This window comes from Oryzias latipes, chromosome 17 (genome assembly GCF_053564925.1).
Source record: "Oryzias latipes strain Hd-rR chromosome 17, Olatipes_Hd-rR_3.1".
In the NCBI taxonomy this organism is placed as follows: Eukaryota; Metazoa; Chordata; class Actinopteri; order Beloniformes; family Adrianichthyidae; genus Oryzias; species Oryzias latipes.
Window position 1 is genome coordinate 27400942 of NC_136253.1, and position 22974 is coordinate 27423915.

Sequence of the window (22974 nt, forward strand, 5' to 3'; positions counted from 1 at the left end):
ACTTATATACAGACAGGGCAGATAAGACACAGGTGAACATGATCAGGACAGATTGGGACAAAGGAAGTAAAACTCAAAAACATGACAAGACAGGAAACCTTTCAAAATAAAACAGGAAACAGAACTCAAACATGACAGAACAAGATATAAAGGAAAAACCAATACAAAAGAAACCCAAACCATGACAACAGCACCCAAAATGTTAGATGTAATTTTTTATTGAGTACAAAATTAAATTAATTTAAAAAATTTTTTTGCGTGGTGCATGCTCTTCCATGACAAAATGGCAAACTAAACTCAAAAAAAATAATACAGTAAAATGGTAAACTTTTGAGGTGAGTTACTCTTGTTTTGATGAAGGTAAAAGGGTTAGATTAGTGGGGAAATATCAAGTTTGTTTAAACATGGTTTCTATTAAATTTTCCTACTCTTTATAACATAAATGTCACAGTAACAAATCAAATGGTTTAATCTAATTGTTGCTGATAAAAAAAACATTGGTTGGTAAAAGTTATTAAAGTCTTTTACCAAAGCAGAAGAGACAGGAAGCAGCCCAGAGTAGAAAATAAACTGATTTAAAAGGAATAAATTGACCCAATCTGGCTGCACTTTGTGTTCAAGGAGATGCCCATCCAAAAACCAGTGCCCAATCCACCATGTCACTTTTGTCTGTCTCCAAACCCTGCGGATGCTTCGCTTTTATAGCAGATGCACAGAACCAAAGGATGTGAGGCATGAAAGCAATGGGAAATTCATTACATATTCTTACCCCCCTCTGTTAACCATAATCACCACAATTAGCAGACATCTGCAGTGACTCCAAAGCTGGGAGTGTATTCAGGCAATCAGAGCGGCTTCAGCAACAGCAGTAGCTGTAGCCCCTTTGGTGATGGCCTCATCGTGTATGGAATCATTTCATTTGAAATGGAACGGTTTTTCGAGACAGAAAACTCACTTCTGGCTTCTAGTTAGGTTTCTCGTTCTGGTTTCAGAGGTAAGCCAGCATGATGGCAGACATGCAGAAGAGTGGAGGAGTCTGGGGCTTTACAGTCAGCTGTTGGAGAAGGCCAAATGGCTAAATGAAATATTTCTGACCCATTAAGTAAAATAAACACTCTGTGTCTAACTGTGAACACTGAAGTTGCTTTAGGTTATTGTTAGTGCTGCAATAAAAAGTTAATGCGTCCAAGTTGCATCCAAAAAGAACTTTTATGGCAAAAAAACTACTTTTAGAATTTTGCAATATGCCTTTATTCTGTCCAATTTCTCTTTCACTTTTGTTTTATTGTGTTCAGGTGAAACACTACCCTTTTAAATGAAATGCTATTAATAAGATTGTAAAATAAAAATTGTAAATAGTACAAATGTGTTGTTTCAAACAAAAGAAATTTGGTTTAAAAGGTATGTAAAGAAATGATAAGATAGTTTTTGCAAACTGGATAACAGTGTTGATGTAAAACCCTTCTGACTGAGTAATTATTACAACTTTTGAAGTGGTCCACAGTGCGGTTGTGTGGATGCTCACCATCTGTGGAGGACGACAGCCTGTTAGACAGCTCATTACTGAAGCAGTTGGAGATGTCACTCTGACTAGGCACAGTATGGTTCAGCCCCGATCTTAAGCTGTAACTTAACATGTTGTCATGGAAACCAACAGAAACCCTCAAACACTTTTTGGTTGGGTTGGTACAAGAACTATCCATCTATCTGAACCGCACAGTGACGTAACAAGGTAGCAGATGGAAGCTTTGCTCTGAATAAATCCTGTGACTCAAAATGAATGTCTTTTAACTACAGTTTTATTAAGGATTTATATTTATTACCTCAATTGGTCTGATTGTGAAAAGTTTGTGGAAATTCCTTCATCCTGTACATCCTATGGTCTGGACTAGAATGCCATCAATAATATTTAATGGCATTATCTTAATGACTGGAGCATACAGGCCTCACTTCACCCAACCCAACCAGATGTAGATGTTTAACAGGCTGCTTCACATTATGGAGCTGTTCCCTTCATCACGCCTTAAATATAGACTTTGGTGCAAAACTATGACTCAACCAAAAGCTTGACCTTAACCCAAACAATTAAATGTTCTTGATTCTGATGACAGACATCAATTTGAGCTTTTCGACTCTGTAGTCATCGTTATCTTGACTAAATATTATGCTATCAAAACCTTAACCTTCTTAAAATGGATAGGACAAAGCTGTAGGTGCTTGCTCTGTCAGGTGTTTTGTAACAGGTTTCCTGTTGATCAAAAGGTCACACAACCTTTTAATGTTACTTTCATTAAATGTATAAAAAATAAAACAATAAAGTAAAATTAAATCCAGGAGTTTTGTCTAACTACAGAAGTAAATTAGATGGTAAATACATTTGGTTCTGTGGTAAATTTGGGCAGTTTTACAAATAAATGAATAGGGACTGACTTGGTCGTGTGGCAGCCTGCCTTCATTGTTTTTGAGCAGCCACCAGTTACATCCCAAACTAGTTTCAGAGTGGAAGTGAAAGTGTTGCCCTTTGGTGTAAACTTCACTGTGTTAGTTGCCCGTCAGAGGTTGGTCCTCCAAAACATGTCCTCAGATATAAACACTCAATCTTGTCTTTGAATCTGTTGGAGGGTTTTCCACTGACATAATGCATTTCTTTTCTCCGAACTTTGATACCAACTTTAACCAGAAGTCTTAAACTATGTATTGCCTGTTAGTTGAAATACGACTCAAACGGCAAAATGTCTTCAATACTCCAAATGTTCTGACACTCTATTCATCTTCAGAGGTTGGTCCTCATAAGTATAAGTACTTGTACACGTTTATAGACCCACCCTGATGAAAATCGTTTTTTTTGTGTTTTTTTAACATGGCATTTATCATTAAAATTTAAGCTTTTTAAGCTATTAAAAATGCATTTCTAAGTATTTCTTTATTCAGATCGTTGTGAATCAGATGAAAAAGTTTGTAGCTGTGCTGCAGAAACTACAATTGGCAGGCCACAAGCTCCCTGCGCCACTCCATTCTGATGAATCCATTTGTAGACGACTAGATCCATGTGCGTCTTCATTTTCCTCGTCTGAGCTGGCTCCTGGCTCAAAATTGTACAGCTGGATGACTCCAATATTGCTCACCATTTTTATTGCAGCACTAATATGAGGTTGGGGGCGTGAGGTGGGAGAGCGTGCAAACAGAATTGTGACGGGAAGTGGGGGTGGGGTTGCTCAGTGTCAGCGGTCCCACCCACAACTCAGAGGTACACTTTTACTGAACAACTTCGGTTCTGCTTAAAATATGTCCCAGAAAATGACACAGGTTGGATTTTGGCTAAAAAGGGCATACTGGTAATCATAATTAAAAGACCATTTTTGAAAAGATGATTGGAGCGGGCCTGGACAAGAGAAGAAGAACATGAAGAAATGGTAAAGATCAGACTAATGTGACAAACTGACTGAAAGTAAGACTAACTGCATGCACGCTCAAAAAAAGCTTTGCCACACATAGAAGGAAAAACAGCTAATTTACTAAAAATAACACAGGAAACAAAAATGCTTTTTATAGAGCAGCTTGAATTGGATGTATAAGTCGAAGTAACTTAGAGTAATAGTTTCCTGTGGGTCTTTATCTGTGTCTCACATCGTTCTGGTAGACTTTTGGCACATTCATCTTGACAGCTCAGTTTTATGAAAGTTTTAAAACATTTGTGTGCAGTTTTCATAAGAAGGTCCAACCACATGGCTTTAGCTTGGCTAAAGTCGGAATTTTGGTTAGGGCACTTCAATACCTCTTTCTATTTCAGCTATAAAATCTCAACTTTTGATCTCCAAGTAGTACTTTATAGCATAATCCATTTTCTCTGGTTTATAAATGGCTTTTAACTTATTGGTAGCAGGATGCCAATGATCTGGAATTGTTCAGGTCCAGTTTTGCAGACCTCATCTGTGCCTCCACACTGTTATTTTAGGCTGCACAGACATTGTCCTGTCAACTGCTTGTGCTGTCAAGTGCTTGGACATACAGTATAACATGCTCAGTGAGGCCTGTAAGCTCTCAGCAGTTGCTCTTGGGGTTTGAACACTGAATGGTGTGAATTTAAGGGAAACCCGCTGGGGCACCAAATCCTGTGATGGTTGGAAACTTTCTTAAAGGATTTTCGCTGTGAAAGATTTAACTCCAAATTATGAAGCCATGATTTTTCAAATCTTAACATGCACTCTTTCTTAGTACTCCAGTATTACGACATCATGTTAGCTCAAAATTCATGAGAACTCTGGATGATTTCTAGGAGATCAAATACTTCTTTCTCTCAATGAAATTATAAATTCTTCAAAGTCACTTTCTTGATTTTCTTTGTGCTAATACTTATTTCCTCCACTGTAGCAGCTTTTCCCTTTTAGCTCTGAACACTGAATTCTGAGTCTTGGCTTGTTTAATCTGTCTTTTACTCTCTTCTTCTGACATACAGAACTGCTTTAACGTAACCTGACATTGCTCCAAAAAATGCTCTACAGTAATTAATAAGTGTTGTACTATTCTAACCTCATTACAATGTTCTAAATTTTCTGACCGTCTTGAATATTGTCTTAACGTCATTAGTGTTTTTGCTAAGTTTTCTTCCCAAACACAAACCATGAGTTTCTGTGGTTTAAGGTGTAACTTTCACACAATATACAGATTTTTTTTTAAATGTTTTTTTATTTTTACTGTTTATAACAATTTTTTTCACCACTGCTTTTTGGCTTTAGTTCATATTCCCTATAAACTATTAGATTCCAAATACATCATACATAAAACAGTAAAAGACAGCATACTCCACCCTGTGGTGTAAAATTTTCTAATGTAGGTATATTTGAATATTCATAGTATATAAGGCCTGAAGTTTTTGATGATGTTTTTTGTGTGTGTGTGTTTTTAACAATAAAATTAAATTTGTGTTATTTTTGAAACATTTGTAAAACAAAAACTGATAACTATATTTTTGTCATTTCCCACCTGAATCTATAGTAGTTTGAATTTTTAAATGATCATAAAGATGTATCCCTGAATTATAATCCATCAATTAATTTATTGGTCAACTGTTGATCTGCAGGTTTAGGATTGATACATTTTATTCAGGTTTTATTTTAAAAATATTTTTGGAGTTTAACTAGCTTCACCTAGTTGTGTTCATTTTAAATTCTCATGAACATGATCCAGAGTGTTTTTGCAAATGTTACATGTGGCATGTACGTTTTATCAATTATATTTCACTATTAAAATGAAAAAACAAATAAAATATTCTAAACTGTGGGTTTCCTTGTTGTTTTCCAGATGTATCACATATGTGACATTCCTACATTGTAAGCTGTATTTTTTTTTCCAGATAATTTACCTTTTTTTGCCTCAAATTTCATGTTTCATAATTTCTAACTAAATTCTATTTGTCACTTTTTGGCAGTTCCATCTGCTTTGATCCTAAATGTTTCAGAAGTGCAGCGGGCAATTAAAAAAATCTTTTATGACATTCCTGTTGCTCTTCAGACTACTGTTCCTGTTTTTTTTTTAGATCTAATTAGCATTTCTAATGAAGGATGCTTCTTCAGCTGCACGGCAGACACCTTGCTTAAACAGCTTCCCTACAATTTTCTCTCCATCAGAGTACTCCCTTTTCAAGCTTGCCACCTACACTCTCTGAAATGCACACCTTTACTGACAATAAAATTACACAAAACAGTTTCCCATTGAATAACTTCACATTTGCAACATTGATCTCTGGGGAATGTTTCACCATCCCAGAGTGCTTAGATTTAAAAAAAGGCCTTTTTTCTTTTCTTTTTATGACAATTTGGAATTTTTTTTCTCACATTAGGATTTATTCCCTTCTGTAATTTACTTCAAATTTCCCTCATTGCAAATTTTTTTAACTTAAATTTTATATAAAATAGCCCTCACGTGGAAGGACTCCCTCTTGTGTTGTTCGGAGTCGCTTGTGTTCAAGGTTGTTTTCTCCATGAGACCAAACCAATGCTCTTCTAATTGTCCAGCCTGTTTAATCACTTTCAGCACTGTCTTTCTTTTTTGTGCAGCTGTGGTGTTCTATTGTTTAACTGTGAAATCATTTTCAAGATTTAAGCCATTCATTTCCACAACTTCCACTGAATTTCTTTGCAGTTTTGCCAGAACAAAAGCACATGCAACTGAATTATTTTAGATAACACATTCAAATCTGTAATTCTGCTTTTTAACTTGTAAGTGGGTCTCTGATCTATCACCTCTATCTGCTATCATCAGACTAGAATGAAAAACCTTAAAATGAACTTTAACTTATTACTTCTTGATCCTACAGTAAAGAGTTATTCAAAAAGATGATGATCTAATACACTCAATCACTTTTTTGCAAACAATATCATCAAAGTGTGCAGACGTAATCACTTTCCATCCATCCATTTTCACGAGGAGAACATGTACCCTCCACAATGAAATAACCCAGCCAGGATTCAAACCAGGGCCTTACTGTGTGGCGAGAATGCTAACCAAATATAAGCCAGATAATTACTCATTAAGTATAAATATAACTTAGATAAATGTTTATAGGGCCTACACTATGCTATTCTCAAGCCTTTTATAGTAAACAATATTCATGTATATGATAATATACCACCTTGAGGGATTTTTGCGGCTCGTTTTCCTACCCGGAAGTAAGAAGACTCGATCTCTGAGGCACTTTACCAAGTATCTATTGTCTAAGTCATTGTCACATGTAATTCTGCATGAATTATATTTAATTTTTTTGACCACATTTATTTGTTTTGTGATAAGAATACTTTTTATGTTTAAAATGTTGTCCAGAAACGTCAGGAAAAAAGTTGAATATAGATAAAGGTTGTGAAATTATTTCTTGCAAATTTCCTAATCATCGCCTACAGATGATGAAAACCCAAAGATACAAAATACCACATCATTGCATTTCTTGGTGTGGCCACCTTTTGCATGAATTATTCGATCAGTGTGCCGTGTCATGGATGCGATCAGCCTGGGTCCCTGCATAGGTGTCATGAAAACTCATATAATTGCCTTCAGGTCATTTGCATTGTGTGGTGTCTATCGTCGTTTTCTTGTCAACAGCTCATAGATTTTTAACCGGGTTCGGGTCAGCTGTTACTGGCAAATCAAAACTATGGTCACTGAAGCAGCTTTTGGTACCTTAAGCAGTGCCAGCAAACATAAAGTCCTGCTGAAAAATAAAATCAATCTCCTTACAGCCTATCAGCAGAGGGCAGAGGTGAAGTGCTCCAAAATTCTCTGTTAGATGTTTGCACTGATTTAAAAAACATAGTGGACCGACATCAGCAGACGGCGTTGAACCCGCAAACTATCACTGACTGTGGAAATTTACACCAGACTTTAAGAAATGTGCTTTTTCTGACTCTCTGTTCTTCCTCCAGACTTTTAGATCTTGGTTGAAATGAAATACAAAATTTGCTTTCAGTTGGAAAGAGAACTTAACTTAACAACATTCCAGTTTTATTCTGAAAGAGGGACATTTGTAGCCCATGGTCATTATTCAATGATTCCAGCCTCAGTCCACATCTCTTGATGCTCTCTCAAATTCCTAAAGGGATTTTGCACAACAAATCTTCTCGTGTTAACTTGTTTACAGCACCATGATCAACCATCTTGTTTAGCAATGACCTTTTGTGGCTAGTTCTCCTTGAAAGGGGTGTCAACCACTGTCTTCTGGTTCATCTGTAAAGTCATCAGTCTTCCCTGTGATTTCATGGCCCACTGACCCAGGCTGAGAGATCATTTAAAGGAGAGGGAAACCTTTGCAAGTGCTTTGGGTTCATTGCCTGATTCGAGTGGGATGCCAGGATTTTGCAACATTGATTTTTATATAATATTCTTGTTTTCTAAGCTACAGAATTTAGGGTTTTCACAACCTATATAATCTACCTATCATCATCAAAAGTACAAGACATAAAAACTTGAAATACTTCAATCTATGTGTTATGATTCTATGAAATAACAGTTACACAAATAATTTTCAGTACATTTTATTGCCGTTTAATTTATTTTTAGATATACCTTTGCACAGAAAGGGTGGAATTCTTCTATTTACTCTATCATGAACACTTATTCGCATTTGTTTCCGTTGCATGCATTGAGTTCTGTGTTCCTTTAGGTAAATTGGGGGCTTTCTTATTTTTTGTTCCTATGCTGAATAGAGAATTTAACAAAAAGCTTCTCTGTCTTCCTTATCACTGACCCCCATGCAAATAAATCGTGTTGTATGTGAAGGAAGAGACGATTTCTTACATAACTGCCTGAGTAGATCAAGTCAGTTTCAACCTCACATCTCTCCCCTGGCAGTGGTGCAGAAATCATGTCAATTTTTTTACTGCAGTGGTGGGGGTCCATTTAACATCAAATTAAACCCAAATTTTTGTTCTTTCAACTTTTACTGTTGGGGTTTTTATAAATTGACTTTGAATTAGATATTTATATCAAAATAAGGCCATAAGTTGACTTCCAAGGTGAAGCAAATTCAAATCTATTTCAAGGCTTGAAAATTTCTGTTGTTTGCAGCATTTAGAGGCTTTTATTTTGGTAAATGGCTCTGAAACAACAATGTTGTGCTACATCTAGCATAGCTGAGAAGAACTGTGTTTCAGCTCAACCCCTTTAAATCCTGTTAATAATGTGGGAGTCTGTGTCCAATTAGATATTTCTGTGTGTTTTCTAATAAATAATTTACTTTATTTTGATTTTTCATTAAACTATTTCTGTATTATTAATCTGATGGCTGTTTCAGAAATAAAAGTTGAGTCATTTAAGTTAGAATAATTCCATGTAAAAGCCTTTTGGACAAAAAATGATGATGACGGTATTGACCCAGAAAAATAAATTCTTTTTGAGACTGAAGCACCCTGGTATAGATTCATCCCACAGAGATGCAATGCAGCCTGATGTGTGCACCTATTTTTTTTTTTTTTTTTTGCCTGGGGAAACAATTTGGGGTTCTATCATTTTAACATTCGCATGATTTTTATTTGGTTCTGTAACTGAAAGGCTCAAACACAGAACAGAAAAAAGCAAAGAAAATTAGATAAAAATGGAACTCCAGCAGTATAAAAACAATCTATACACACATTATAATTACACTACTGCAAACAATGAAACCCACAAATCTTGAGTGGCAGAAACAACAGGAGGAAAAACTGTGCTGGGAGTAATGAGGTGGGCAACCAGAGAACAGGTGGCTAAATGCCATTCTGGAGAGACAATAAGGGTAACTGAGGACATCTAGGGAAAATGACAGGCCACAACAGAGAAACCCCAAATTCCAATAAAACGCCAAAGCTGCACATAATCCTCAGAGGACATGGCAGAGCAAAATGATACCTAAATGACCAAAAAATGGAACTAGAGCAGCAAACAATGGAAAACTCATTAAAAAAATACAACCAAAAATCATATAACTTTAGGAAAACAACATTTTAGGCCTGACTTTAAGACCATTAAAAATGGTCAATTTACAAATTACAAAATGTCAATTTAAAAAAAGGATTTTTAAAAATTACATTTAAAAGATTGTGGATATTTTCATCCAGTAAAATAAGACATTTTTTGGTCATTTCAGTCATGAGAAATGAACGTAAAGGAGGCTGGTGTTAGAGTAAAGGATGCAGAACACAGGGTTAGATGGGGGAAGCTGATTTGCCATGGCGACCCCTGAAAGAAGAAGCCAAAAGGAAAAGAAGAAGATATTGCTGGTAATAAAGCACTTTTGTTTTTTACTGGAAATCCTGAAAATTATAGAACTTGCAATGAGATTAATGGATTGAAAAGGCATTACTGATTTATTACTTTCTGATTATTTTTGAGTTGAACTAAAACCTAAAATATATTTCTCATTGCATTCAATCAAACCTGATCATGTTCTCACAGTCTCATGATCTGCTTAAACTTCAGTCGTTTTTGGCGTTTATGGATAATTTTGGGGTTTTCGAAATAACAACCAGAACAGGAGAATCATTGTGTGTGAGGCCAGTCTCAAGGCATTTTCTAAAACTGTCACAAAAAGCCTTGTTTTTGGCTTTCCGAGGCAATATAGTTTTTTTTATTTTATTTTATTTTCACTTGCTGCATTTATTTTTCCATCACCCTTTGTTTGCCTTTGCTAAAACATGGCATCTTGTCAGAATGGGGTATAAAAAGCAGATTGGTAATGATCTTGATGGTGCAAGCATCTGGCAAATAATTGTATTACTTTGAAAGAGATTTTTTGTTTTTATAATTTTCCAAAATCCATATTTCACAGCAAAAGCATAACCCTTGAATTTATTTTATATATTTTTGTTTTCATGGTTTTATTTTCTTGCAGGCAAAAAAATTACTAACGTATTTTAGTTTTAAAGGAATCCTCAAGAATCTAAAAACATTGTCATGTTTAAGGGGTTTTCAAATGACGTATTGTTCATTTTCAGGGTCACTGGTTGATGCCAGCATGAAAGAAGCCCAACAGAATAATTGTCCTTTTCAGAAATCTTTTACTAATGCTATTCAGAAGGGTTACACCACATGATGTCATCTGAGTGAGGTAATTTCATTGTAAGGTCACAGCCAGAACTGAGGTAATCATCTGAGGGGACGCCCCACAGGAAACCCAGATCTTGCAGGACAGACTCACCTGACCTATGCAGTTCAGAGAAAGGAGCTGTCCCTCTATGGAAAAGCCTTCACCTCAATCACAAAGCGAAGACAAACATTGGGGCAGAGACGGTGCCTTAACACTCAGCCGGCACCAAATTCCATAGATCCGTACAAAAGCATATGATACTTTTTGTAGGTAAACGAAACATGAACTGTATTGAATATGAAATTATGAAGGTTTTCACTTGATAGGCGCACGCCAGAACACCCACACGGATTTGTGAAAGAGCCGTGATTGAAGCTGCCGACTAAATAAAGAGGAAGGAGAGATTAGAGGCTTTAAGGAAATCAAGCCAAGGCTGTTGCTCTCCTTTGGATGTTTGAAATTAGACCGAACGCTGAATAAATCTAGGCTCCGTGCTTAAGAGAGAATCGTTCCCACAGGTTATGCAAATTAGCCTCACAATAATCCAATGATGTGCTGCTTTGTTTGAGTTTGAACATGCTATTTGCACTGGTTTAACACAGACAAGAGCAGAGAGAGAGTTTTTTTCCAGGAGAAAAGGGAAAACCTGTCGTCAAACTGCTTCCTTTGGACTCCTGTAAATGTGTCAAAAAAGGGGAGATCCTCAGTGTGGCGCTACCTTCCAAGACCACCAGTCTGGGCCTAATAAAGCCCTGTGAAGAGCCTTTTTGCCATGTGGAGAAATGTGTTCAATCACCATGGCTACTGGTCAGAGCAGAGCCCCCACTGTGGTTATTAGGATTTCTCTGTCCACCGAGTGCACAGGTTAACAACTCCCTGTCTGTGCTGTGGATTCGAACAAGTGTGTGTGAGAGATTGAAAGAGGGTGTGTGTTTAAGAGGCCTCCCCAGCTGTGATATAATATTGTAATTACTTCCTCACAGAAAGAAGTGGTGAAGTTTCAAACCAAACCCTGAAAGCGGACTCCAACGGCAGCACTGATGGGAGTCGGGAACACGAGAAAGCTTTGAGTTGTATCGATTCGCTTGTGTCTCTGAGTGAGGAGCAACCAGAGGATCTGAGAAAGAGAATTATCCACGCACTATTTCCTTCCCTGCTCCTGTGTGAGAGAATTGTGCTGCTCCAGCTCTTTGCTAGTACCCTACATGCAGCGGAAACACACTCAGGGTTCCTATTTTATGCAGAGAGACAGGCTCTGGCACACTTTTCCTGAGAGTTGGGGACAACGTTTTATTTATTTATTGCTGTTCTGTGGCATCTGATTGGCTCAGAACATAAATTGTATCTCATTGGGATGTAAGAAATGAAGGTAAAACTGCAAAAAAGAGGACACATTTTCATTTCTTCCCACAAATATCATATTTCTAATGGAAAATTGACATCAGGGTTGTGTGGCTGGGGGGGGGGGGGGGTAGTTTTCCCAGAGGATCCAATGAGTGTACTCAACTCCTGAAAGCTTATTCAGACTTAAACTCCAATTTGACCGTTATCCTTATACAAAGATTATCGTCATAAACCAAAAAAGGAAAATCTTAGAGTGGGGGCATTGTCTGCATATGCTGCTTTGCCCTCCAAGCCCCCCCCCCCCCCCCCCCCCCCCCCCCCCAAACTGCTCCCCAGTCGGGTTCTCCTGAATAATGCACGGCCCCACTCCCATCCCTGCCCACCCAGCTGGCCCGGCAGCCAATGGCAGGCGCGCATTTTTTATCAAGCTATCCTCTTGGAGCCAATCCGCGCCGTTCCAGTGATCCCTGTAAACCGGAGCCGATCCCTTCTGTTCCTCAAACGTAATCTGCAGAGCTGGGAGGGAGGCGCGCGCTGGCTGTGGAGTTGAACTCGGATGGAGATGATGCCAGGTCAGACGCAGGCAGCGTGGCATCGAATCCGTCTGTCTGGATGGGACAGAGAGGAAAGGCTGGTGAGTATGCCACCGTGTGAAATGCCTTTTATTTTTATCAGGACGCAGCTCTCCGATCTATCAGCGTTTGTTGCTATGATTACCACCACGCTTTTAAATGCACGTGTGAATACTAGACTTTATTTGAGAAAAAATAAAATAAAACAGGAAATCGGGAGGGACGCTACAGAATGACCGCCAGCCAATCTCTTTCTTTGTGGTTAGGTTTGGCGCTCTGCCCCGCATCCAAGCGGCTGCGTGTCTCTGTCCGCCTGCATGTGTCAAATATATCTCCTTAAGGAAAATTGCGTTTCAATGATTTCCTGTTATGATTCACACGCAAAAGAGAACTTTTGAAGTATGATCGACGTGCGGATGCTGTCATCTCCTCCTGGAAAAGTTTCAACAATCTAAGCTTAAAAGGAATTCCTGTGGACGGCTCCCTAATTTCGATTAATTTCGATCAGCAGACTGTCTCCTCGCTCCTTGTAGGAACTCTGAAAGATGACGGCTGGGTTCTTTCGCAGCCGAACAATGCGCACCGGCTTTGTATGGACCATCTGTCATGATATCGACATTACAGCAGCGCTGCTGCTCCAGAAACACATGATGAAGAGCAGAAAACGGACAGTCATCCCTTCAAAACGGCCACGCGTCTCTCAGTCTCACCGAGCGCGACTCATGATCTGGGTGGATGGGTGCGTAAAAACGTTTCGCGCAGTGGAGCAAAGTGCTGCACTTAACGCGCGTCTCAAGAGGAGAGTGATACACACTTCACGCCCATCTGGAGTGTTATTCAATTGAAACAAAGAATACAGTGCGAGGAGAGGAGAGTGCATGGCTTTGCGCATCCCAAATTCTCGGAAACAGTTTTTGCGCATCCGACTTCCGGGCGGGATTTAGGCCTCCAGCATAAGGCAAGAAGAAAGTCCAGACTGCCATTTTCAGGGTGGGCACTTTTGAGAGGATGCACGTTATTCAAACAAACACAGGGCTGTCCGCATTCAGTTTTATGGCCACAGCGGTGCAACTGTGGCTCAGAGCTTTGAATCCCCATGTAATTTATGCAGCTCTTTTTAAGCAGGCAGGAGAAAAAGCGCTGCTTACTCTCTCGATGTGCAGTGCCAAGCACTAATATGCCTTAAGGTTAATGAGGCAGTCTCCATAAATTCCTCTGCCATCTGGATACATTGGGTCTAGACGCTTAGAGCAGCACTGCTGTTTACTGGATTTGGAGCCAACTTTAATAGAAAACAGCACTTTGAAATTGTTGTATAAAAATGGGTGATGAAGTAAGAAATTCTGGTGTGATTTGCAATGTAGCTTCACTTCCGGCCTGCTTAGGGAAAAGCTAAATTTTCCTCATGAAGAAAACAGCAGCAGCCTACTGTTCCCTCTCAAAAAATCCTCAAGTATCCAAATGTATGTCTGTTTAATTCAGTTTCCAGTTGCTTTCCTATAGAGTCATCAGGAAGGGATGAGTGAGCAGAGCAAAGCCGAAGTCTTCCTGCTGCTGCTGTAATGTGCGCAGAGGAGCATTTGGATGCCGACTTATCTCCTGCTGGAGCTATGATCATCATTCTTGTGTAACTCATTATCACATATGATGAGATTCATCAGCTGCACCCTGCAATTATGTCGAAAGGCAACCTGCTATCACAGCGGAGAGCCTCTCAGCCACAGATCTCTGTTGTTCCTCCATTACTCTTCATTCAGCCTCCTTTAAGACAGAATAATTTGAATTAAAAATGAATGTTGCTGTAGTTTGTCTTTGTCAGGGAAAATGTTTTTGCAGCATCAGGGGGTCCCATCACACTTTTAACGCTTTCTCACAACTGGCTGATATTTAAGCTGAAATGCATTAAGAAAAACAGAATAAATACAAAATGTGTTTGTGATCTGAAAATTATTTCTATCTAATAAACATTTTGTTGTTGTTTTCTTTCCATCTCAGACTAACAGCGTCACTGCTGCTCAGCTGAAAAGCTGCTGTGTCTCTGGTGAATGGAAGTTAAGGCCTCAGTGAGTTCACATCAGCAGGAACCTGTATTGGAAACGATGTGTTTGTGCTCCCCTGTGCTTGCGAAGGGTAAATGGAAAGGTTAGGTAATGGAGACCCCTGTCCCCCAGCCTCGGGCGTTGCGACATACAGCCTATCTAGATGAGTGGATGACCTCTGACCTCTTGTCTAGCCGAGGGCTCAGGTCTTCTTGGGTCAGGCCAGGTGACTTTCAAGAGCCCATTGGTCCGATCAGAAGCACATGACATTTGAACTCTTTCCACTTCTGAACCGAATGCACTCTTTGGGGTAATTATGATACTCTAGCGCCATGTGCGAGTTTGTGTGCATATTTTTGTCCGTTACAAGAAAAGTTTAGGCTTCAAACACCTACAAGCTTTAGAAAAAAACATTACAACCAAGCATATACTTTTTGTATTTTAAGGAATGATTGCTAGCACTTGAATTTTAGTCTCTATAGCGCGTGATTAAGATGAATCCAAATATGTCAGTAAAGATATGAAGAACAAATTCTGTGCTGCTCATTTACACACAAAATCTCGTCACAGTGAAGAGGAACAGGCTGTCTCAATTCTGTCACAACATGCTCTCTTATTGTATCACTGTGCCAGACACTCCCCGTGGAAATTTTGGAATCTTTCCCATTGTTCCTTAAGGGAAGGGGGCTTTCATATGGAAGTGGGAAACGCCAGGAAATGACAGGCATTCTTTGTGGACTATTTGAAAATAAACTTTACTCTCTCTACAGTTAAGCAAAAACTTGAAATAAGATACGGAAATTTAGGATTATACTTTAGCAGCATGTTATTTTTACACATACATTTCTGTTTAAATCTATTTTTTATTTTTGTAGTGACACGTCCTTAGAGTTTTTGCAAAAGCATTTTGTCACCCTTATCTTTAGGAGTTTAAAAATGTGCAAACTCCTTTTTCCCCCCCTTCTGTTTTGTCCTTATTTTGCTTTATCTGCCCCCGCCCCTGGCTTTCATTTCAGTCCTGCTGCTTGAGCTTTGCTTTATGATGTGTGACAGTGGGTTTGGTTGCTGCGGCAGTCTGTGGGGACTGAAACGTACAGCTTTACATTCAGGCGCCTGCGGTTGGGTTTGGGGAGGACTTAAACTCCTTTCACCTCCAAACATGTCCTCGCATACAGGAACCCCCTTCGTTCTGCTGAGCTGGCGTGAAAATGCAGAGCAGGAAAGGGGAGGGAGGTAAAAAAAAAATCAGTTTTCCACTATAGCTAACTTTAAAAAAATTCATGCAAAGAACAGAAAAAGTGTCTTTTGTTAAATCAACAAGTTTTCTTTTTTTTGTCAAATTGGTTTTAGACCACCTCTCTTTTTTGTGATGTTTTATATATTTTTAATCGCTAGAGTGCCTTTGTCCAATGCTTACACCTCATCCCTTTTCTCCATCTTTCTGTCATTCCTCTTTCTTCCTCCCTTGCTCTTTTTTTCCCACCAGGCCAGTGGTAGTTCCCAGGTATTTGACCAGTGCAGCGTAGCTGGGAAGTTGGTTGTTCTGTCCTCTGTGAGACAAAGGCAGCATGCCTCAAGGAGAAGGATGAAAGGAAACGGGGCTGCGCTACCACTCCTGTTTACAATCGGAAACCTCCTTAGCGAGGCTGCAGAGCAAATAACCGCCTTCTCTCCTCTCCCCTTTTTCTTTAACAAGCTCAGAGACTTTAAGGGTGCATCTCCATCTTCTTGTAGAAAGATAGCATGATGCAAAATTGGGTGAAGAGGAAAGGAAAAAGACGACTTCACAAATAGATAAGATATTTATCAGCAATAAGCAGACCATAAAGGCAACTCTTTTACTGAGATTATGTTGTGGAGAAATCTTTTTTTTTTTTTTTTCAATATTCAAATGATGCAGTTTTCCTTGAAAATAGAGCAAACTCTTTTTCTTATTAAGGTTAATTTCATAAAGTATCATGATGTCAAGCAAGTTTTCTTTTCATAATTTGAAACAGATAATTTTTTGTTGCAATAAAATCATTCATTTATGGGAAAATAAATACATACACTGCAAAAACTCAGTAGAAATAAGTAAAACATTCTTAAAATAAAAGGCAAAAAAAAATCTGCCAATGAGGAAAGAAAATGGTCTTACCAAACTTTCTTATTTGAATAAAAAACATTCTAGTCACTAAGAAATGTTTTCTTGAACTAAGATTATTTTGCTATTGATCAAATTATTTTTCCTGCGAGACAAAATAAAACAATTTTTCTTTTTACTTTCACAAGATTCAGTTTTTGCAGTGAGGCCGACAGTTTCTTCACGGTCTCGCAAATGTTCCCCTTTTTTGACATCATATGCATTCTACTCTGTTTTGTCAAAAACGTATATGAATTACTGTAAAACCCCAACGCATTAAAACTTTCCACATTTAACGTACTTTTTTGAAGTTGTATCAAAAATTCTGGGTTACTTTTTTTTTTTTTTTTTTTAGCAGCACATGTTTTTTGCATTTCTCTGCTCACCCTAACTGACTGTTCAGTCTTCTGTCATCATCTCTTGTGGTAGTCAGGGGGAGGGAGCGGAAGCTGCAGGAGTCTTTTATGACTTCAGCTCTAGAGACAACCTGTTCTCAGGCACCTCTCTGCTGGCACTTTTTTATGACATAATAAATCCCCCCTTCTATTTCCTCTGGCCAGCCCTAGGTGGGTGTAAAGGACGTACCTGGCCAATAATTGTCTGTCGAAGCCTCTCATCTGTCAGATTTCCTGTACGGGGAATGGATTCCTCCTGGGTTAGACAGTCGGGCCGCTGAAAGATGCGCAGTTCTCTCAGAACTGCATGGAGAATGTATTAGAACTAATTTCAGCATTTTCAAACGCTTATTTGATGGCATCTTTCTCATAGGGCCCGACCTGGCGACGACGTCTCCTCTGTGCGCATGTGCACTTAAGGGCATCAACAACGGCCACTCTCATTCCTGTCGATAGCTTTTGTTTGCTGAAGTTTTAGGGATGAGGAGCAGAAAAGAAAGGATTAGAGGAAGAAAGAAGAGATTTTAAGGGGGGGTACAGGGACCCTCAGGAACATTCATCGCTCACATTCATTTGACGCTCGCCTCGGCTGGCCTCGGGGAGGCTGGAACAATACACGCACCAGCGTGACAACATTCCTTAAGGTTAAAAAGGTTAGGGGTCACCCTGTGACCCCACCCTGCCAATCAGTCGCAGGGCACTAACTCAGTGCCTTTTTGCTTTATGTCTTTGCACTTGTTGAACAGACTCAGCACCTAGTGTTACAATGTGCCCTTTGCTCTCTAATAGACTAGACTGGCACAGATCACTTTTAACAGTTTTCTAATGCTTGTTAAATCAGTTTTAGCTCAAGCATTGTTAATTTAAATGTGCATTGAGGAGGCTGTGAGGCAGAAGGGTCTACTTTCTTTTCATTCGTGAACCTTTGAGGCCCTCTGTTAGAAAAGCTGAATGAAATGGGGAGAGTAGACAGAAAATGAATACCCTGAAAGCTGCAAAACATACAAATGGAGTCAAAAAAACTTCACCCAGGTTTGCCGGGCAATGCATTTTCTAAATTACATTCATAGCCTGTGGCACTCATAATACCCTAACCAGATGTTTTGCTAGCCTAGATCCACATATGGTAGAAAACCAGCCAAAGAACCTGTAATTATTGACCATATCTTAAACTGATTTATCCCTGTTTCATGTAATCGGCCCACAAAGGGCAATGATCAATCCATGAAGGGGACTGGAACTGCTCAGATTTGTATTTTTCTTTCTGGATGAAAAATCCAGGTTTAGTTTTTTTTTTTTTTAGGGAGAACCACAGCAACTTCACATAAAGGCTGAGAACTGCTATTAAAACATAGCATATTTGCACATGTAGGCACAAAGCAGAATTTGAGGCCCTTACAGGCAGACTGCAGGTCTGTTAGTCATTATGGCTTAATGTACAGTATATACCAGAGTGGACATGCAGCTACATTAAAACCTCACCCACGACCACATCAGACCACCCAGAGACAAAGCCCTGGCACTTCCTGTGCCAGCTTCCATCGCTCAGCCTCCGGGGAAGTGTGCTTTGGGATTTCCGGGGGATGCGCTGGACATTAATCTTCTGTTGATGAGGAAACTTAGTGAAAATCAAAAACTGAGCTATTTTTTTGTGTTGTTTCTGTGCAAACTCCCATGTCGGCCTTTTTTTCTCATTTGTGATTACTTTTGTTTCCTTTCAGGTTTGGACTCAGTACCTGTGACTTCATCATTTCAACCAGGTACGTCGCAGCAAATTTGTAAAAGTTTTTGTTAATCTCACACTCTGGCATATTTTTCTCGAAAGAGTTGCTGCTTTGAAAGATGTGCACAAAGCTCCAGTTTTATCCCCATTTAGTAAATCAGCTTACAGTACAGGAAGGAGAAATTGGTCTCTATTAGTCTGCAGTTAGAAATTAAAGCCTATCCGGCTGCAGCTGTGGAGGAGCTCCAAAGACGGGGACATTTATTGTCAGGAACAAATAGAGGCCTTTTTATTTTGTCTAGCAGCTGACGCCTCTCCCCACCTACTCCTCTGAACCTGCTTTTGTCAGAAATATAGAGTGGCCTGCTCAGGAAAGAGCGAGAGAGTTTCTGAACAGAAAAAAAAGTGTGGGGTGTGTTGGCGATAGGCTTGGAGAGGAAAGGCCCGGCTGTTTGCCATATGGTGTAATTAACGGCAATTTCAAAAGATTATCTCCTGCCATCGATACAGAGTTTAGTTGAATACATGTTGCAGCTAATATGCAAGTGTCTCTGAGTATGTGTGGGTTTTGATCTCTGGTTTGTAGATCCAGTGTTATGTTGAGACTCTATGACCTGCAGCTTGCCCCCCATTTAAGATGGGTTAGCTATAACCCCCACTGCACACTTTAAATCCAGTCCCCCCACCACCTCTTGGTCACACACACACACACATACGCCCGCAGAGACTCTCAACACAAAAGAAATATTCAGCTGTTGAGAGGGGGTCCCCTCAGAGGGCGCGACATTGAACTGGAGGGGATTAAGCAGAAATGGCTGCCTGACACTGGGGTTGCCATGGCAAAGCCCCCTTTTCTCCTTTCCCTCGACCCTCTGTCTATTTTTCATTTAATGTCTCATTGTGGGTTGAAGTGTAAGTGTGTGTTTGTGACTGTGATGGAGTGGGGTGGATGTAATATGCCGTATAATTTTAGTCTGGGGCTGCTCCGGGGGGGCGAGAGGAGAGAGATCCACCTCACGTGATATCAGAATACGGGCGATTGTTTTTATATAAGTTTACCCGGTAGCTGCGATATTGAAAATGTAAAAAAGCCGTTGTTTTCCTTGTAGTTTGCATGGTCTAATTGGTTGAATGGACAAAGAGGGACGCTTGTCGGGAGAGAATGCAGAGGCAGTAATTCTAAGATCCTGCATATGCACCCAACAAAAACCCCTCTGTCTGTTTTATGACTTTCTGAATTACAGCTGCAATAATGTGACACATTACTCATCTATTGTAACCGGTTTCTTCTCATGCGAGCTAGATGCATGCCTGCCCCGGTTGAGTAATGGATGCAGGCCTAGCTTGCACAATGACATCAGCACCCCAAGCTGAGGAAACGGGGGGATGAATGACTGCGGATCAGCGTTTGTCATTCTGACGTCAATCTTTTGCTCTCTGTGCAACCAGCACTGCCAGCTTTGGCCTGCTTCTGATAATGGGGGCTCACAGGCTGTGGCAAAGAAGGGGGGGGGGGGGGGGGGGTCTGAAAGAAGCTGCTTAGTGGGACACGAGCGTTGTTTTCTGCTCTCGATGTCCTGATTTAGGCAATTTGAAACAATAAAAACAGATTTTCATGTCCAATGACCCTAGTAGCAATGAACTAATTGTTTAAAAATTTTTAGTTTCCTGATCTAATCAAGAGGATATGGTTGCAGACATCAACCTCCAGAACTGGAAGTCCCCCCACAACACTTGTAAAAAACTGTATTTTTAAGTTGGTGACCCTAACAGTTGAGTTTTGGGTTTTCTGGTTAGAGTTTGGGTTAGGTTTAGGATTAGGGATGGGGTAAGTTGTATAATTTTTGCTTCCATCTGATGATGTCAGGCGCCATCTTGTCCACAGCCAGGTCTCTCTTTATCTAATAAGAGCAACAACACTGCGGCTCCAACCTCAGATGTCAACATAATAGAAACGTTTTCTCAAGTTTTTAAGATTAAAAAAAAGGTATATTTTGGTGCCGACAATTTCTTACTTGTTTGTTTTTCAGTTACTGTTGCAGCCGGCTCTCCAAAGACTTCAACTTCCTGGAAAGACTTCAACTTTCTGGGAGACGGTAGAGGTCCACGTCTAAACTTACCTAGTTATGTCTTTTGTGTACAATGTGATCAGAACTGTCACTGCCCCGCGGAATAACAACGCACTCTGTCATCTGTCCTCACATGCTTGTGTTGCACAACCTAAATTTGTGATTCCGGCGACATCTCAGTCCCTGGCTTTGCCCGACTGTCCCTTCTCGCTCCTCCACCGCCTGCCCTCCCTGTCAGCTCAGCTCAGGGTCGCAGCTGCCATCCCGCCTGCCTCGGCGAACATTCAACGCTGTCGGTGAGTTTGGTACATACGAGAAAAAAACCATCGACCGTTGACTGTGCCCTGCGGCTCGCTCAGACGTCACCAATGAGCGAAGAATTTAGCCACGAAAGGGAAAGTGGCCACCGGATGCAAAGACAGGGCGAAGCTCGTATTTCCACAAGTGCCACTCTGTTTCCACTGTACCCAAAGACCAAAGGTCACAATCAACATTCATTGCTGTCGCTGGGTTGGACTCTGTGGTAAAGCTCACTGAACAATGAGTGCAACTGTGGCCCAGATCTGCCTGACTTGTGTCTCAGCCAATCAGCCGGCCGGATGCCAAGCACTCTAATTTCTTTATTTATAAACTTCTTGTTTTTCACTTCTATTTTCCCCTCTCTTCCTCCCTCCCCGGTGCTGGGACTTTAAGAGGAAGAGCGAGGTCGACACGAAAAGGCTTCTGGCTGCTCGCTTGTCCTCTTCCTCCTCTCCTCTAATTGATGGTTATGTGTTCAGCAAGGGGGAAGGAAGCAGAGTGAATGTGTAATCATTTGGAGTCTATTCTCCTTTAGACTTTTCATCCCTCTCTTTTTTGTTTATCTAATTATATACCGTGCTCAGTTAACTGTGTGTCTGTGCTGGCAGAAAAGATGGATTGGCATAAAGGAAGACAAAAAGACAAACAAGCTTGAGAGATTACAGCACCAGAAATATTATTATCTGGTTTGGAGTGTATTTCCTGTTCTTTTGGGTAGCAACTTGGTCCAAAATAGGTTTAAATGTATTAAACAAGTACATTTATATCCACCTTTCGAGTGAGGATGTGTCATTCTCTGTGTCTGATGTTCTTGAGAGCACGTCTGGTTTCTTGTCTGACCTGTGTGTTCATGTGTGCTGTGATAAAGGACCTGTCTGCTGATGTCAGGGAGCAATATGTTATTTTCCTTCTATGCTAAAGCGTGCACTCTCATGGGAAAAAGCAGCCTATAACCTTGTCTGTCTTCACTGTGTGCGACCGGCCACATTGCTGTCATTTTTCATTGTACCTTTTAGTAACAACTCTAATTCTGTGCTGCTGTTTTATATGTGTAATACTAACAAAAACATTGATATGTGATAAACCTAATAAACTTCCCTCAAAATAACAGTTTTAGTGTCTTTCCTGGTTGCTTGGTGTCATTTTGTGATAACTCACTTAAAAATTTGCTTCCATTTCCTCATGGTCCCCAACCCTTTTCCCTCTAATACAATATATATATATATATATATATATATATATATATTTTTTTTTGCCAAACCCCATGTTAAAGTCCCCCTCTCCCAAATCTCTGTATTATTCATAAAAAAGCACTTTGTGAACTGGTGCAGAAGAGTGAACGTGATGTAACAGCGGCTCCAAGCGTTGCTTCGGACCGTCATGGATTCATGGGAGGGAAGAAAATGTCCAGTTTGTTCAGCTCTGTTGGTTCCGCCGATGGATACAGCTGACAGCGGGGAATTGGATATCTATTGAAGAATTTTTAAAAAAATGGGATTTTTTTTGTTTTGTTTTGCTTGAAGTCGTCTCTCAAACAGAGTATAAATAGTTCCAGATCAAAGGCACTAAAACCACTCTTGAAGCCTGCTGCATGAGTGTTCAAAGTGAGGAAATGAGTGTGGAAATGCAGATAGTAATCACCAAAAGGGTGTGAATGGGCCCTGAAGATTCAGCTTTGATAAAAGATTGTCATATAAAAAACCCACACTCGAGTCTAAGAACAAGCAAGATGCTGATTCAATTATTTTTTTAATGAAAATTGGCATCTTAAGTTTGCTTTTGCACGTCTTAAAATCCAGAATTTGACATTAAATTGACAGTAAATGTGTTGGTTTATGTATCATTCCATTTAAACTGTCCA

At 39.8% G+C, this 22974-nt stretch overlaps 1 long non-coding RNA gene across 1 annotated transcript; it reads left to right on the forward strand.

The window, feature by feature from the left end:
- The first annotated feature begins 12389 nt into the window (after positions 1-12389).
- LOC111949080 (uncharacterized) lies at positions 12390-20911 on the forward strand. The gene is made up of 3 exons (XR_002875111.2): positions 12390-12527; positions 18743-18781; positions 20775-20911. It is a non-coding gene; the product is annotated as an uncharacterized LOC111949080 (long non-coding RNA).
- Positions 20912-22974: the final 2063 nt, after the last annotated feature.